Source organism: Sabethes cyaneus, chromosome 1 (assembly GCF_943734655.1).
Source record: "Sabethes cyaneus chromosome 1, idSabCyanKW18_F2, whole genome shotgun sequence".
Classification (NCBI taxonomy): Eukaryota; Metazoa; Arthropoda; class Insecta; order Diptera; family Culicidae; genus Sabethes; species Sabethes cyaneus.
The window spans coordinates 101275019-101289324 of record NC_071353.1 but is presented as its reverse complement, the minus strand read 5'-3'; the positions used below and the strand labels follow the sequence as shown (position 1 = coordinate 101289324).

Genomic DNA, 14306 nt, shown 5'->3' with positions numbered 1-14306 from the left:
CATTGCATTTGTATTGGATGGAGCCCTATTTTGTAAGTCACGTCGAGTGCCATTTTGCTCACCTGGTCTACTTTTGGTATTAGGTAAGTCGACACGATTTCGTCGCATAAGTCGACCGTTAAAAAGTGACTCAACCGTCAGCAGATGAGTTAGCTTGCTTTATTTTGGTGATCCATTGAGCCGCTATGCTGCCCGTTTTCTCCGCACTCCACAGTGGCTGAGTCGAATTACTCGTCGTGACTTACAAAATAGAGCCCATAATCTTTCTTAAAGAATGGATCACTTAAACACAATTTTAATTTAATTTTAATGATTCTATAAGCTATTTCGGCTGGCTGATCGATTGTGGGATACCAAACTACATAGTATAGTTTTAGACATTATCTTAATGTGTTTTCTTTTTTTCAGCAAAATTGCAGTTTTATTGGTCAAATTGGTAGGTGGAAATGTGTCGCGCAGTACACTTTACCGCCGTGCAGAAAGAGAGATGAACTCTTCTATGTCAAACGATGAAGTGATTGTTACAGGCCGACACGCAGAAAGAGAGATGAACTCTTCTATGTCACACGATGAGGTATTCGTTACAGGCCAAAGCGACAATACTACATTAGAAAATGAAAATACTGAACTTCATTTATCAGTAAATACTCCTAATAATACAGATGATGTGCTACTTAATTCACTAACTGATGAAAATATTCGAGACAATTTCCATGTGGAACCTGATTCAGACGAAGAATCTCCAGAAATTGCAGATGTACAGTTAAAATTTGCAACGTGGAGTGCACAGTACAATATTGCAACAACCGCAACAAACGATTTATTGGGTTGGTTTAAAAAACACTGTTTTCCTTTTCTACCGGTAAACATTCAGTCATTGCGGAAAAGAGCTCACTGTATCAATGCGCCCATTTATCGTATGGGAGAAGGATCGTTCCTATATTTCGGTATCAAAAATATGCTGATTATCTTTTATGAAATCAATGAGATTCAAGAAAATATTAATGAACTTCGGCTGAGCATTGGCATCGATGGAATACCAATTTCAAAAAGCTCGAGAAATGGATTCTGGCCACTTCTAATAAAAATTATTGGATTCAATACTGTACTACCTGTGACTGTGTTTGTGGCCCAGGTAAGCCACCAAACCTTCACGACTACATGGCAGAGTTTTCATATGAGCTAAGCGATATATTACGGAACGGCCTTCAGATTGGAAACAGATCGTTTGAGATTAATATAGAATCTCTCGTATTTGATGCTCAAGCGAAATGCTTTGTCTTAGACATCGTGTCGCCTACCGGCTTCAATGCTTGTCCTAAATGTACGACTATTGGTCAGAAAATTGGACCACGTGTCGTATTTCCCAATTTACTAGCGTCGTTGAGAACAGATGAATCCGAAATATTCCGAAATATAAACGATCCTATTCATAGAAATTCTGAACTGCCACCACTAGCCAAGATTGGTATCAATTGTATCACTGATACTGCGATTGACTATATGCACAACGTATGTCAAGGTGTTTTCAAAACTATGTTAAATTATTGGAACTCTACTAGCCATCAGTCATATTCTTGGTCAAAAACTGACAAGAAAGAAATAAACAACAGAATATCATCTATCAGAAGTCAAATAACGACAGATTTTGTTCGAAAACCACGTGTAGTGGATGATTTGGCGTACTACAAGGCTACCGAGTTACGCCAAATGTTACTTTACACTGGGCCAGTTGTGCATAATGGAATTATTAAGCCTGAATATTACCAACATTTCTTATTATTACACTGTGGAATCAGAATTTTATGTGACCCTCGATTATGCATAACAATGAATGAAAAAGCGAATGAAATGATATACCGATTTGTCAATGAATTCAAATATTTGTACGGCACGGAATTTTTGGTATACAATATACATGTGTTGATACACTTGGCGCATGAGTGTGTGCATTTTAAGGGGCCACTTGATAGCTTTTCAGCTTTTCCATTCGAAAATTACCTGCAAAAAATTGTAAAAATGGTTAAAAAAGCTCCAAAGCTAGAAGAATTGAAAAGTCGTGTTTTGGAACATTTACATTTCTATCCACAGAGATACACAAAGACGCAAAGACGAATGTTAAAAATTAGTCAAATTCCCGGAACAAATTTTTATGAAAATATTATACATGAAGGAACTAATTTTAGTGTCGATAAAAACGACAATTTTATCTACTATGAAGGAAATATTTTACAAATTAAACAAATTAAAGAAATTTACGACCAATATATTTTAATTTGCAGCAAAATAATAAATCTCACCTATTCTTTTGCTGATCCAATAGATTCCCGTTTGGTGGGGGAATTCACGACAACTAATATAACCGTAGAAGGTTATTTTGTTGAAGTCAATGCCAGTTGTGCTAAAAAAGCTATGTTATTGAACACCGGAAACAAATATAATTTTGTGGTGATTCTTCATAACGAGTACAATGGCGCTTAGTTACGAAAATTATGAATATTTGGATACAGATTATGCCGACGAACAACAACCGCAAAAAAAAAAAAACAGAAAAGTATCTACAAAGAAAGGTAATCTATAATTACATTTCATATAATTATAAACACTACTGCAGTACAATATAGTATTGTGTCTCCAGCAATAAATCGGACTTCGGAAAAAGCGACAAACGATTTGTCTTCCGCACTGTATACACCGGAAGTCGCTTCTTCCGAACTCCAATTTCTTGCTGGCGACACAATTAAATCAGCCGGTAATTTTTTTAAGTATTAATATTTATATATATATTTCAGTGTCAGCCTTCAAGCAACCATTATTGGAAAATTCGATTTTAGCATCAGCTCCTCAACATGAAACAGGTAAGCTTTTTTGATGCAATATCTCCTAGCCGGCAGGTAATTATTTAATGTAATATTTTACAGTGTCATCATTGAACCAATCACCATTACAACAGTCGCTTATCGCATCAGAACGAAAACGCATTTTGGAAAATTTACCTCAGCATGAAACTGGTGAGTTCCTATAATTAGTGTTCGACATCGGAACGAAAATTGAAGTCCAGGTTCCGGTCCGGTCCGGTTAAAAGGCGGCACGAACTTTGTTATTCCGACTATAAAGACTAATAATCCGGTCCGATTTGACTCTGTTCAGGTTCAGGAACCGGAACAGAGCCAAATCGGACCGGAATAAAGTCGGAATTACAAAGTTTGTGCCGATTTGCACCGGACTGCACCGGACCGGAACCCGGATCTCAATTTTCGTTCCGATGTCGAACACTACTTTTAATACAATATCCTGCCCGCTTAACAGTTATTAATGTTGAAAGTTCTTTTGGAGCTTTGGAAGCATTTTAAAAAATTAATTTGAATCTCATAATTCTCGTGCAAGCAAAATGTTTTCCGCTGATTCAATTATATTTTTCATAATGCGGAGTGAACTCAAATTTAGTGATAAGCGATACGTACAGTTATTAATTGTAATATTTTTCAGTGTCCTACATGCAACCGTTTTTGGCACATTCAATTTCAACATCGGCTAATCCAGCTCCTCAACATGGAACAGGTAAGCTTTTCTATTGCAATATCTCGTAACCGTCAAGTAGTTATATTTAATGTAATATTTTACATTCTGTTTTATTTGTATGAGAGTCCTTATCCCCCTACCACAGGGGTGAGGGGTCTCAAACCATCATAAAAAAATTCCTTCTTCCAAAACCTCCCACATGCCAAATTTGATTCCATTTGCTTGATTAGTTTTCTAGTTATGAGGATATTTGCATTTCATTTGTATAGGAGCCCCCCCCTCCACTATTGAAGTGGGGAGGGGTCATAACTAGGAGTCTAGGTAGGAGTCTCAATTTACCACAGAAAAAAAAAATCACCAACAAAACACATACAAACGCCTACAAAAACACCCACATGCTAAATTTGGTTCCATTTGCTTGATTATTTCTGGAGTTATGAGGAAATTTGTAATTCATTTGTATGGGAGCCCCCCTCCTAAAGTGGGGAGGGGTCTCAATTTACCATAGAAAACATTCTTGTCTCCAAAAACACCCACATGTAAAATTTTGTTCCATTTGCTTGATTAGTTGTCGAGTTATGCAGAAATTTGTGTTTCATTTGTTTCATTATGGGGGCCCCTCCTTCTTAGTGGGGGGAGGGGTTTCTAACCTTCCCTGGCCCCAAAAACTCCTATATGCAAATTTTCACGCCGATCGGTTTAGTAGTTTTCGATTCTATAAGGAACATTCGGGCAGACAGACAGAAATCCATTTTTATAGGTATAGATTATGATATCTAATATACGTTTTATAAGCATTAAGATTGCTAATATACAAAAGTTTGGCACTTGGGATGCAGAATTATTTTCAATATACGGTTTTAGATTAATGCTTATGGTTACTTGGGATATTAAATGTATTGCGACATTTGCCCCTATTTAGACTACCCCGATTTACACGATTATCACAATCGAATCTCGCACACGATTTCGCTCAAAGAAAATGAAGTGAAAAAGAAAGGGGATGAAGGAAAAAGAAGTCAAACTCATTAGTAGATCAAACTAAAAGCCACTCTAGTGTCAGATTAACAGTGCAAAATGCGGTACGTTGCATTAAATGATTATCACAGTAGTCTAAATAGTCATAAAAGGGGCAATATACACACTTAACAAAAAGCACCGAATTCGGTAAAATTTTACCGAATTTTTTTTTTAATGTTCGGTAAAAATTTCGATGGTGCCAAACGACGTTTACAGATCATTAGTAATGTTTGGTGCAATAAAAAATTTTACCGAACGTTCAGCTGTTTAGATTTCGGTAAATTTTACCGAATCGTTTAAGTGTGTAAGACAAAATACATTCATTGTTGGCTGAACTGACTGGATGACTGAAAAACTTGCTGAAAAATAATAAAAATACAGAAAAGTATTCAGTTAAATTTTATTATTTTTTAAGATGACAATTTTCTATCGATTCAATAACAATAAAAACCCAAAATAAACCGAATCGGTTCAAAACCGGTTCAATATCGGTTCTATTAGACACGTCGACGTCGGGCAGAAATCGAACCACCAGAGAACAGACATCCATTCAAGAACAAATTTTTCGGGAATTCTTGATAAAATTTCAAATTAAAATCACCTAATATGCTAGCGTCACCACCACTACAGTTTCCCAACTAAATGATTCTTTTGATTTGCACACTGACAACCTTTGGCTCTTCTGGCGCTAGTATATATGAATTAAAAGCGTTATGCTAGCGCCAGAAGCTAGCTGTTGTGAGTTTAGTGTAGAATTTTAAGTGCCTTCAGTGACATCATCACTATAGTTTCCCAACTAATTTGACATAAGTTTTATCCAAGTGGGGACCTTTCGCTTGGATGTCTGTTCTCTGTGATCGAACAGAAATCCGACAGAAAAATCAAAACAAAACCGTTAGGCGAAATTTCTGCCAGAATCGGTTGTTGCACATCTGCTAGTTTTCACGGGTGACGGCGGCCAGAAATCTGGCAGAATGTCTGGCAGGAAAAGTTTTTCCACAGAGAACAGACATCCAAGCAAAAGGTCCCCACTTGGATAAAACTTATGTCAAATTAGTTGGGAAACTATAGTGATGATGTCGCTGAAGGCGCATAAAATTCTACACTAAACTCACAACAGCTAGCTTCTGGCGCTAGCATAACGCTTATAGTCCATATAAACTAGCGCCAGAGGAGCCAAAGGTTGTCAGTGTGCAAATCAAAAGAATCATTTAGTTGGGAAACTATAGTGGTGGTGACGCTAGCATATTAGGTGATTTTAATTTGAAATTTTATCCAACAATTCCCAAAAAATTTGTTCGTGAATGGATGTCTGTTCTCTGTGGTTTTTCGCTGCCAGTTTTTTGTTCGATTTCTGCCAGGTGCACCTAAGCGGGATGCACCTCACAAGAAATATTGTTTCACTTTCAGATGGCGCAGTTTTACATGCAAGTGAATTGAAACGTCACTTTTCCGTCGGAATAATATCCGGCGTAATTCTAGATAGAATTAACAAAAGGGCGAATGTCGCAAATGTAAACAAAATGAGTGAGAGTTATTTTTTGCTGGGCCAGCATAGGAAAATCAACTCTCACTCGGTTTGTTTACGCTTGCGACATTCGCCCTTTTGTTAGTTCTATCTTCAATTATTACCACAAGAAAAAATGACAGATAATTGTTTGCCTTGCAGTTGTCAAAATTTCTTCGATAAATAGCAGAATTTTTTCTTGAGCTGTTTCCTTTTCAGCTGGATATTGCTGTTGCAGTTGAAAACCGTAATAATCGACGTGCGACATTCGGTTTTATTCTTGTTCTGTGTGTCGCAACTACGTCGCAGGTGGTGCGCCGTACAGCGCATCAATGTGCGAACACAGCGCACCACGTGCGACATAGTTGCGACAACAACTGGTTTTCAACTGCAACAATACTAGGCTTATAAGGAAGGGCGCTAATTCTAGATAGAATTAACAAAAGGGCGAATGTCGCAAATGTAAACAAAACGGGTGAGAGTTGTTTTTTGCTGGAGCAGCATAGGAAAATCAACCCTCACTCAGTTTGTTTACGCTTGCGGCATTCGCCCTTTTGTTAATTCTATCTTCAATTATTAAGGCTGTGAACCATTTCACGAAATTTTTAACTTTTTAGTTAAAATTTGACAGCTCGAAGGTTATTTCTCCTCGAGTGGTTAAAATCAGTTCAGAATGCGAACCATTTCATATTTGACAGATTGATAGTTGTTTTACTCAATGAGAGCATATATAAGGTGAGGATGAAGATATGTTTCTATAACAGCGAATTTATTTATTCAGTTCAGGTTGGAATTGGATGAATTTTTTGTGTTCATTTGCTCCTATTTGATGGATAACATTTATCTCGTTTCATTTCGGGTTGAATAACATCCATACATCGATGAAAAAAAATTCCAGGAAAAATCAGTGAAGCACATCGAAGCTCTTTCCTCACCTCTGGCATATCTCATTGGCTCTCAAAACTTGGTTAAAAATAACCATGCTCCCGAGCAGGGCTATTTTCGAAAAACCATCGAACTGTCAAATTTTAACCAAAAAGTTAAAAATTTCGCGAAATGGTTCACAGAAATTCCCCCTACTTTTCCCCCGATTTAGTAGGTTCGCGTCGGCTGAATCGCCCGATTTTGGACCCGACGAATCGGCCGATTGTTGCAACGACGCTTATGGGAGTTTAACAGGGCGATCTACCGATTCGTCGGTATGTTTAATCGATCGACAAAAACCGACTAAATTGGCTGTTTAGTCGGGTGACGAAATAAAGGTGTCTGATGGAACCAAACGAAATAGGTTGATTAATCGGGAGATAAAATTTGTCAATATACCGACGAAATAGGTGGATTAATGGGTGTATGTAGTTAACTTGCCTACCAAAGCCGATCAAATCGGTGGAGGAATCAGATGACGAAATACGTAAATCATACGAAATAGGTGGATTAATCGATGGAGAAAATTTTGTAACCTACGGAACCATACGAAATAGGTCGATTATTCGGGACATAAAATTTATCAATACAGACAAAATAGGTGGATCAATTTGAGCATTATATTGAAGTCTATAGAACCAAACCTAATTCTAATAAAAATGCTCCTAATAATGCCCTGAAAGTGGCCCTCTTCAACAACTCCTCCTGCCTCAGGAACAGAGATGCCCACTGTGCGGTATCGCTCGACTAGTTTAAAAGCGACTTTCGACTTCTGAGAATTGGCGATCAGCGGCCCAAGACCGAGTTGAACGAAGAAGACTGCTTGAAATAGCACGAGCGACGTCGGCGCGATGACAACCTGTAACGATCAGAAGGTAATTAATTGGAAGCGAAAAAAGCTGTTCATTGAAGAAATTTCTCTCTTCTGCAGAACCTACACGAACACTTATATTGACTCCTATAGTTTAACCCTCTAACGGGTAAGACCGTCTGTAGACGGCCTTCGCTTTTGAAGCTTCGGAACCACATACGAATTTTTTTTTGAATTGACAATATGAGAAATATGTTCAGAACAGATTTCCTGACATGTTGATACTAATATCACAACATTCTGACCATGCGTTCAAATGTTATCATTTTTTAAAAACAAGAATTCCGAAAAATTCCGAAAAAAATTATGGTGCGAAAATCCCCTATTTTACGTTTGAAGAAAAAGGACATCTAGAACAAAACGTTCAATCTCAAACTTTTCCTATGAGTAATTTACATGCTTTTTTTCAATTTTGTAAGATATTTGAACTAAAAAAATAATTGGGTAGAGCGTTAGGCATAAAAAACTAAAAAGAGAAATTGGACTATTTCATACCTAGCGGTCCTCCAGATAAATATTTTCCTATGAAAATCAACACTCGAGCTTCTTTTGAGTGTACTTTCATGATAAAGTAATCATTCGCTCGATCGCATCGTTTTTACGATGTTGCCCGTTAGAGGGTTAATTTCACCAACCTGCTCATCCTTCATGAAGCCAATCGATCAATTTCCTCCGCAGAACCAATCCGTTCCCATCGTGACAAAGGAGATGAACTTGTCGCAGGACCTTTTCGATTCCATGCCTCATTGACGGCGACGCAGATCCGGACGGAGTTCCTTTAAGGAAGATATAAACCGAGTCAAGAGCAGCTTGTTACTGGACCTAACCTCTATCTCCGTTGTGTGGCTCCACAATCCGATAGGAAAAAATAGTCGCACGATAATTTTCAGTGCGAAATTCCAACTAAAATAGCGATAATAAGTTACAAATTCAATGCAGCTGTCTTTTTATGTAAAGGATACTTACCTAGCTATTCAAATAAAGAACAAGTGAATTAGAAGTAAACTGGCCTTGTTCAAAAATCAATCAGACTTAGCTGTCAAAACATCATTCTGTACAGAGTAAACCGATCATCATCTGATTTAATCGTTACCCGACGGTAACAGATTAAATATACCAATGCGTCGGGTGACGGAGACAACCACCCTACGCGATCCGACGAAGTCGGTTGATTAATAGGTTGATTTCTTCGGCATCCTATTTCGTCGATAGATGCGTAAAACAGCATCTGTCAAAATTTTCTTTTGGGAGCCTAAGAAAAAGTGCCCGCCTGACAGATGAATTTGCTGCCAACGCTGCCAACATTGTCAAGTGAAAAGTACTGTTACTGTGCTGTGCAGCAAGCCAAGAAGTGATAAGCACGGTTTTTTTTGAATATTTTGTTCAGCCATTTTTAATAGCGTCGTTTGCAGTTGCAGTTTGTTTGCAGATTTTTAAAAAGGATAATTCTTATTCAAGACCAATGGATAACGCCACTAAGGTATAACCAAAATTGATTATGTATGTCCCCAAACCATGTATGCTCTTTTTTCAGCAAAATCCTAAAACTAGTCTACCACGTGATAGTACGGAACATGCGTCTTCCGGTGAAGACTCAAATAATTCCGATAGCCGTAGTGTCTGCCAGACTATTGTGGATGAGGTTCGCAGATTGTACCAGTGTGACAAAACGGAAATTTTGAACGAACTAATAAAGTGTCGCAAAGACGTAGCTAAACTTAAACATCAAAAAGATGTCATGCAACTTGCGCTGGAAGAGACCACCACCGAGACGATGAAGATACAGTTGGACTTAGCATACAGTAAACGGACTGCTGCTTGCCTGCAAGATGCGTAAGATATGGTTTTTAGTTATTTTGTTATGTTCATTGGCGTCTGTCGTGTCAGGTTATAGTGGCTTCTCGACGGGACGTGCAACATAACCTAGTATCCCGTGTTGCCGAGATTTTTACGTGGTGAAATGGACCAAAGATGGTCTTAGACTTTTACCCGAAAAACATACCTGTCTCGACTGAGATTGAGCCTAAACCGGTCTGGGTGTAAATATCACGCTTATGTCAACTAGAAATACTCTGAGTATTTGTAATGTCAACCACCAAAACCTGTTATGGGGGAATAAGAGTTTTACCACGCAGCTGAAAAGCGACTGGCGTTTTCTGATTAATTTGAAATAGTTTTTTTCTCAATTGCGCTAATAACGTTCTGAACGCTAGCAAATTTTGAAAGTTAAGTAAAGTTCTTGCGTTTTTGAGTAGTTCATGGTACCGATTTTAAAAACCTTGTTTCGAGAAAAACCGCGTTGAAGTTTCATTCGCCCTGTCAATATGCGCGATAAGGTGATTGATCTATTTTGGACAGGCGTTACGCGTACCCTATTTTGGACATTTATGGCAAACTCAAATGGAAGTCTCCAAAATAAAGTGCCAACGTGGCCATTTAACGCCATTAAATACATTAGTAAAATAAATATTTGACTTTTTATTTGTGATATAAGAATATTTTAAAATCTTTCTTTCCAGGGCAAACAAACAAGTCGATTTGTCATCTAAAGTGTCGCAAAAATACCATTACGCTGTAGATTCTATGGCCGAGCTGGACCACAAACGGGTAAAATTGATTAAAAATATTCGTACAATGCATAACGAGTTTCTCAAGCATAAGGAAAAAATCGACCTGATCAGTAAGGAACGTTAGTATATTGTTTGTTTTTTTAAATTTATTTAATAATCTATTATGATGATCGCAACCCTTGATTGGCCCCAAACTATTCCATCAATCCAATTAAAAATAATTTGAAAAGTTATTTTGTTTGACCATTTGTAACTAAAACACACAGTATTATTAACCACAGTATTATGAAAAGGAGTACATATTAACATCTAATTAATTTTTTCAGTACACGAACGAACGTTTTCGGACACGAACCGTAACAAAATGTTGCAAAAACAGGTTGGTGAATTGTTGCATAGTAGAAATAATTTGAAAGAACAGCTTGATCAAACTAAAATCCAAAATCAAACACGTGTTTCGCATTATTCCACTCAATTGGGTGAGATTAAAATTCATATGGCAAAATTAAATGAACAATTGACTAAAAAGCAGAACTGTATCGCAAGAGAAATTCAAACCACCAGTGTTTTAAAAAAAAATCTTGAAGCAGCCTTTGCGAGTAAATTGCAGATTTCATCGGATTTAGAAAAAAACAAAATTGAAATGACTAAGAAAGAGAAGGAAATGGAGATGAAGCTGCAAGAAATGGCAAAATGTTATCAAACGCAGCACATAAAAGATATCGAAGAAGTTGAGGCACAATGTTCTAAATCTGGCGAAAAACTAATGGAGATAAACATCGAAATAAAAACGCTGACTGACGGTATTCAGAAATTACGAGACGAGATAACAAAATCTAACACAATACGGAACGATGAAAGAAACAATGCTGAACAGTTAAAAACCAAACTTAATGAAATGCAAGAAGCTTTGGAAGATCGCGATAAAGAAATCTGTTCGCTCAATACCATGGTTAATGAAGAGCAAAAGCGGTTTGAAGAGCAAAAACAGCAAAAGCAGAGGGAAATTTCCAAGGTCAAGCTTCGTATGAAAGCAATTCAATCACAATCAAAGATAAGGTCAAATCAAAGACAAAACAAAATGAAGCAATTGGGAAAAGGTCGTCGCAGCCAGGTTTTGAAACGATCAACAATGAACCATAAATCAAATATGAAAAATTTAGAAACACGTATACTGAAAGACAAATTATCAGCCGTGCAACAAACAGAGAGCACAGTTGTTCAACTAAACAGTACATCTTCCAATCAAATGTCAAAGTTAGATTCTACGAAAATAGCGAATCATGGTTTAAGCAGTGATTCGGTTACTTATCCATCCAGTTTATCTCATTTTCAATCGATCGAAGCAGTTTGCAACACCACGACCAATATATCTAAAACTACATCTACTACTAACGTGAAAGTTAAATTGCATACTAATAGTAGCAGCTCAAATTACAGCATTCTTCATCAGAGCTTAGTCAAAAAGCGCGCCGCACAGTATGAGCGTTTCACTCGTCAATGGGTAAACGCACAATCTCGCAATCCATTGCAGCAACCGCTACCCGGGCGTAATAAAAGATGTCTGGATGCAATATTACATCAGAGTATTAATTTAAGTGATGTGGTAAGCTTCTTTCTATATATTTCTTTTTATAATACTGAGTTTCGTTTACTATACCATACAGAGTACCATCAACGTAGACGATGAATCAATAATGGAAAATGCCAATATTTCTGAGAACTCTTCCATCCGGTTTGCAAACTCGTGTTTTAGAAAGAATCAGTAATAATGTATAAGTTTTACATCTGTTTTCTTAAATATTCGTCGTTTCTTGTTATATAATTTGTTGTATGAACTATTTGATGCCATTGAATTGAGCATTCAATGTTTGTATTCATTTTCTACTATTCCACCTTTGTAACTTAACTAACAAATATATCGTATGGTACCTATTACTAGTTGCCGTATACCGCTACTGATGACACACGTATACCAAGCTAAATAAATTCATTAATTCAAATATTCCTATGTGATAGGGAACACCCTGCAGCTTATATTGCCAATTGCATACTTACTGCTAATCTGTTAATATGGGAATTTTTTCTCAAATGTGCTTTCTTAATAATTTCGATATGTCCTCCAGAAAAAGTGTTGAGGTCCCCGACTCGAGGATCAGATCGCATGCCTTCGGAAAAGCCATTGTAGAATGTCAAAAATGACAGCACTTAATTACATATCTTGCTTACTTTTTCGGCGACGATCCGATTATCGAATCCATGCCGAATTCAGGAGATGTCTCCACGTTTCTCCGTCCTTGGCTACCGCTGTCCAGTAGCCCCTAACACCCGCTGCTCTAGCATCCACGTCAACAGTGCTCATCCAACGGGTACGTGGTCTGCCTCGAAGTCGTCGGCCTCTGTCAGGTTCTCTGCTAAATATTGTTTTTGCTGGTCTCTCATCCGACATCTGTGCTACGTGGCCAGCCGATTGTAGCCTGCCGTGTTTTAGTCGCTTCACAATAACCGCCTCTTTATATACTTGGTATATTTCATATGATTCATGGGCTTACCCCACACTTCACCCCCCAAGAATTGATCGCAGGATCTCACACACGTCAAGAGCTCATCGGTCGCTCTCTTTCAACGTCTACGCTTCGCGGCCGTAAAGTACCACCGAAAGAATTAAGGCCCGCGCAGAATTGGTAGTTTACGGTATTACAATCATCTCCTTTAGGGGCTTTGGACCCTCTGCTTTGGTTCCTGGGAGTCGAGAGAACCGTCCTGCAGGCGGAGAGTTTACACTTCAGCCTTCGCATGAGTGCCCCTTTCTCTGTCCGCATACGACCCTAGTTTCCACCGGTTTCCGATTTCCACTAACGAACGTATCCCGGATGGTACCACGAGGAGGTAGAGATAGGAGTTGCTGAATAAGAGGCTGTGGAACCTCACGGTCGTTCTGGAGCGCATTATTCAACTATTTACCATCCATGTTCAAGCATAATCTGCCACATCCCATTTGACTGAAACGTACGCCGCCTAGAGATCTAACAAATGGTGAGTACAACTTGTACTCCCGGACGTAAATCAAAAACCGAAATTCGCGTAAATTCCCGACCTCTCGTAAAAAAAACACGTAAATTCCGCGTCCGTAGTGCTTATTACGGACTCCACAAGGCTCTAGTCTGTAAATTTATCATATATTAAGCCTGGCAGCTAAATCTGGATTATTTTCCCTAATGCTAATGTATAAGTCGGAACAAAACAGCAACATTACCGTTGTTGCTCTTTCTCTCTCTGACTACAGTAATTTCAGTATGTCGCAGTTAGGTGCAATCGCAGTTTCAAACTGCCGAGTCCAGTTTGGTGGGAAGTGCGGTATACAAAACGCTAGAGAAGGAGAAGGATGAACTACGAGCTTGCGCAGCTCTTCGGCGAGCGGAGTATCCAGAAAGTTGCTAAAGTTGGAAGGGTACAATGGGCGGGACATGTGAGAATGTTGGACAACAACTCCGCAAAAAAGGGTTTCACCTCAAATCCGGTTGGTACCAGGCATAGAGATGCGCAGCGTGCTCGATGGTTAGACCAAGTGGAGTATGACCTGGGAAGTGTGGGACAGTCGAGAAATTGGAGACGGACAGCCACGCTTAACTGCTCAGCGGGAAGGAAAGGGTAACGGCACAAATAACAGACATCCATTCAGGAACAAATTATTCGGATAAAATTTCAAATTAATATCACCTACTATGCTAGCGTCACCACCACTATAATTTCCCAACTAAATAATTCTTTTGATTTGCACCAAAAACATCCCATCAAGAAGACTGGCAACTCTGCCAAAAGTTGAGCAAGAGTAACAGCTATGCTATCTGGTGAGTTAAAGTTGAACTTTCACATACTAGTGTGTGTATAT

At 38.3% G+C, this 14306-nt stretch overlaps 1 long non-coding RNA gene across 1 annotated transcript; it reads right to left on the bottom strand.

The window, feature by feature from the left end:
- Positions 1–7718: 7718 nt before the first annotated feature.
- On the bottom strand, positions 7719–8971 carry LOC128732687 (uncharacterized). The gene is made up of 3 exons (XR_008411830.1): positions 8811–8971; positions 8480–8747; positions 7719–7832 (listed from the first exon to the last, which is right to left on the bottom strand). It is a non-coding gene; the product is annotated as an uncharacterized LOC128732687 (long non-coding RNA).
- Between the last annotated feature and the right edge of the window lie 5335 nt (positions 8972–14306).